This window comes from Suricata suricatta, chromosome 3 (genome assembly GCF_006229205.1).
Source record: "Suricata suricatta isolate VVHF042 chromosome 3, meerkat_22Aug2017_6uvM2_HiC, whole genome shotgun sequence".
Taxonomy (NCBI): Eukaryota; Metazoa; Chordata; class Mammalia; order Carnivora; family Herpestidae; genus Suricata; species Suricata suricatta.
The window spans coordinates 124,209,811-124,214,377 of NC_043702.1; positions in this window are offsets into that span (position 1 = coordinate 124,209,811).

The window sequence follows — 4,567 nt, forward strand, 5'->3', positions numbered from 1 at the left end:
GTAATTCTTCCCACTTGTGTAATGGGTTAAAATATGGTCATACCACTCATAGTACTTAATCACACCTGCCTTGAACTATATATAATTGTTTACTTATCTCTTTACTAGGGACAAATTCTTTGAAGGCCATGACTATGTTAGTACAATGAAGTCTCCCATCAGGGTATCCTGCCTTTATAGGCTTTTAACAAATGCCTGTTGAATGAGTGTCAGACCAGAGAGGGATTACAAAATTACATCAATATTTCCCAAAATGTATCTCTACTGATTCTTTACTTTAGGACTTTCTGGAGAAATATTTTTGATCTTATTCATTTGGCTTTAGAAACAGCATTCAGAAAAGTGCATTGTGTGATTGTAATGTGACAGGGAGACAGAGATGTAATGGCCTCCATCTTGTGTCAGGGAGCTCCCACACAGAACAGTAAAAGTGTCATATGTACAGATATTAAGATAAAGCTTTTTTTTTCCATTTCCTTTTCTGAACCACTGCCAAATTGTTGTCAGAGATTCCATAACAGCAAGCACTACCAATTCTAAAGTAATTTGAAAACAACTAGTAGCATTAGCTATTTAATGGGTAGCTGGCAACGCATATAAAATGTCTAGTCATTTAAAAAATTATTTTTTAATGTTTACTTATTTTTGAGAGAGAGAGAGAGAGAGAGACAGAGAGAGAGAGAGAGAGAGAGAGAGAGAGAGAGACAGAGTACAAGTGGGAGCGGGGCAGAGAGAGGGTGAGACACAGAATCTGAAAGAGGCTCCAGGTTCCGAGCTCTCCGCACAGAGCTGGATGCGGGGCTCAAACCCACAGACCATAAGGTCATGACCTGAGCTGAGATCTGAGGCTTAACCGACTGAGCTCCCCCAGGGGTCCCTTTTTCTGGCAGTTCTTACTTAGTTCCCCCCCCCCCCCCCGCTTTTTTTTAAAGTGGTTCCTTGCCTAGGAAGGCACAGGTCTTTACAGGACTTTTCTGGCCATAAAAAAAAATTTTTTTTTTACATCTATTTATTTTTTTGGGAGACAGAGACAGAGTATGAACATGGGAGGGTCAGAGAGAGAGACACTGAATCCAAAGACAGGGTCCAGACTCTGAGCTAATTGTCAGCACAGAGCCCAATGTGGGGCTTGAACCCACAAACTGTGAGATCATGACCTGAGCTGAAGTTGGACACTCAACTGACTCAGCCATCCAGGCGCCCCTACTTAGTTTCTCCTTATCCTTCAAGCCTCAGCACAAATTTCATCCCCCTTCTTACTAAGTAATCCTGGTTAAGTGCAAAACAGTTTTGGAAATATAAAAAGATGAATAAATAAAATTTGTAATCTGTCATTCAGAGAAAACAATTTATTACTATTGTGGAATATCTCCTAATTCTTTATAAGGGCACATACATATATACATAATTTAACTTAAAATTGTTTGTGAAATTAGATCAATATCTTGAATTTTTTAACTTAAAAATTATAGTGTGGGTATTTCCCCATATTGCAATTTTTTTCAGGAGACAATATAGTTAAGAGGCTAGCTCTCTGGGTTCAAATCTTACCTCCCCCACTTATTGGCTATATGATTTTGCACATGTGCATTCCATAGTCTCCTTATCCATAAAATGGAGATGATAATGAAATACTTCAGGATTTCTTTTTATTAAATAAATTTCTGTATATTAAACACTAGAATAATACCCCACATATAGTAGATAGATGTTTTTGAATTGGAATATAGTACTCTACTATTTGGATATACTATCATTTATATAAGTAATACCTTATTGAACACTTAGGTTGTTTCCAATTCTTTAATACTGTACAACATCTTAATACATCAATATCCTTGTGTTTATATTTTTGTACATTTATTTGATTATTTACTTTGTTGAATTCCTAGAAATTATGGGCTATAGAGTAATTAATTTACTATTTATTATTTTCCCCTCTAAGAGTAAGTTCCATGAAGGCAAAAAATTTGCCTTTCTTGTTTAGTACTTCATTTCCAGTATCTACAAGAGTCCCTGACACATAATGAGGACTTGATAAGTCCTGTTTGTTGAAAAGAGTATATCCATTTTAAGAATCCTGCCAAATTAACTTCCAGAAATTAACACTTCCTCAGAGTGTGTGAGTGCCAGACTCATGACTCCCTTTCCCTTCTGACAATGTCATTTAAATTCTTCACCTGAAGAATCATTGAGGGGCACCTGGGTAGCTCAGTCAGTTAAGCATCTGACTCTTGTTTTCAGCTCAGGTCATGATCTCATGGTTGTGAGTTTGAGCCCTGTGTCGGGTTCTGTGCTGACAGCTCAGAGCCTGGAGCCTGCTTCAGACTCTGTGTGTCTCCCTCTCTCTCTTTCCCTCCCCCGCTCATTCTCTCTCTCTCTCTCTGTCTCTCAAAAATTGGTAAACATTAAAAAACAGAATCTTTTGATATCAGCTTCCATGAGGAGTCATTAGTCTTCTGCTGTGCTGTTTATCATCTGTTGCTAATGGTAAGCTTAGTAAAGAAGGTGCCTAGCTTTGTACTCTTTCTTTCCCTCTCAATGTTTTGTGTATAGAATGATCTTTTGCTGTAACTAGTCCTGTTTTCATTGTGATCATTCCTATTTTCATCACTGTACTGGGCTCAGACAGACATATTGGTTCTAAGTAATAGCAACTAACTTAAGGTGATTTGAGCAAATAAGGTAATTATTTTAAGGATATGGAGTTTTCTCACAAAACTCAATGACAAGAATGCAGGAAGAGACTGTGGAGGTGCAGAGGCTAGTGCACTCTAGTGCAATGGGCCCTAGAATGAAGAAATTAAGATTTTTCTCTTCCTCATTCTCTCTGCAGATCAGCTTTTCCCACTTCACCTGTCTCTTGGATTTTATCTGTTGCAGTTCCAGTCTTGTTTAGAGACTAACCTCCCTATTTTGAATCCCAATTCAGACTTTCTGGGGTACCAGAATTTCTGAGATAGAGAATTTGATTAGCCTGATTTGGTTTGGGTCAAGCTTCCAGTGCAATCTAATTAATCTTGCCATGAGACTAGGAATCATGTAATAAAACATGGCTACCAGGTGCCCATTTCTGTGAAGGAAGCATCAGTTCTGAGAGAAGGGGGTGAGTTATTTCGAGCTGAGCAGAAACTCCCAAAAGCACTTGCCATATGATCTTACTCTAATCCTTTCCTCATCTGAATTTGTTGGTTCATATAAACTTTGTTCATCTTTGGTACCCCAGAAATAATCTCCAATTTTAGAACCATAAAGATACCTTGATAGTCCTAATTATTTTTTTTTATCTCTGTCCTTCCTGAGAACTTATTTTCTACACTTAGCATTTAATATTATATTAAGCAATAAGTTATTTTATAATTATTTTATTCAGGGAGCTTTGGATTTCCAAGCTGAGTATGCAGTCAGAAGTAGAGTCCCATCTCTCAAATTTCATTTCTATATACTTAGAAGGTGTTCAGTTAATATTTGGTCAATTGACTGAAGTGCTTGATAAGAGCTTTGAGTTCTTTGGAAGAATTAAAATAACCCATCCTGTCAAGTGAAAAGATTCAACCTTGAGTTTTTCTCCCCTAATGTGTCCTAATATCTAGTAGAACCACAAATGTTTCTAAAACACATTCCAACTTCATGAGCAACTTTTCATCTCCATCACCACCTTTGTTGAGTTCGTCATCTGTCTGAGAGACGTATTGCATTAGACACTTGTTGCCTCTCTTGCTCCTTTCCAACCCATTCTTCTCATAATAGGAAAAAGAATCTTCTTAAAACACATATCTGATCTGTCATTCCTCTGCTTGAAATCCTTCAGCGACTTCATATTTTCCTTAGAATAAAATTCAAACTCCAACCATGGTCTACAAAACTCAGTGTGACCTGACTTCAACTTTATCTCTTTGACTTCATTTTTCAAGTCATTCTCCCCTTGCTGTCCAGTCTTCTTTCAGTTCCTCAGGTACATCAAGATCTTTCTCACCTCAGGGCCTTTGCACATGCAATTTATTACCCTCTGTCAGGAGGGGTGTAACCACCACAGCATTGCTTCTCCTTTCAAGTCTCAGCTTGAATGTCACCATCTTTTTTTGACCTAATTCTTCTTGAATACCCTTTGTAAGATCATTTTCCTCTGTTCTTTTCTGTTTTGCCTTTTGTTTATTTCCTTCACAGAATGTTTACAACTCACAACTATCTTATTTTTCTCCTCACAGTTTTTGAGGTCTATCTTCCTCTCTGTATTATAAACTCCATGAGTAGGTAGGAACTGTGTTGGGTTTCCCCCCTTCTCTCTGGTATCTCCAGCATCTTCCACAGGGTCTGGCATATAGTAACTGTTCAAACATATATTTGTTGATTTTATAAACAAGTGAGTAATAAGATAGATAAAACAGAACTTAAGATGCTAATAGTCCAGAAGTTTTATGTGGTTCCAGTACTTTTTAGCTGTTCTGTGATGGATTAGAAGGCAAACTTTCATGGTTGATACTATGTCATTTTAAGCAAATCATTTGATCTTTCTGCTCTCTAGTTTTCCCATACAATAAATAAAATATAATCATACCCTATATGT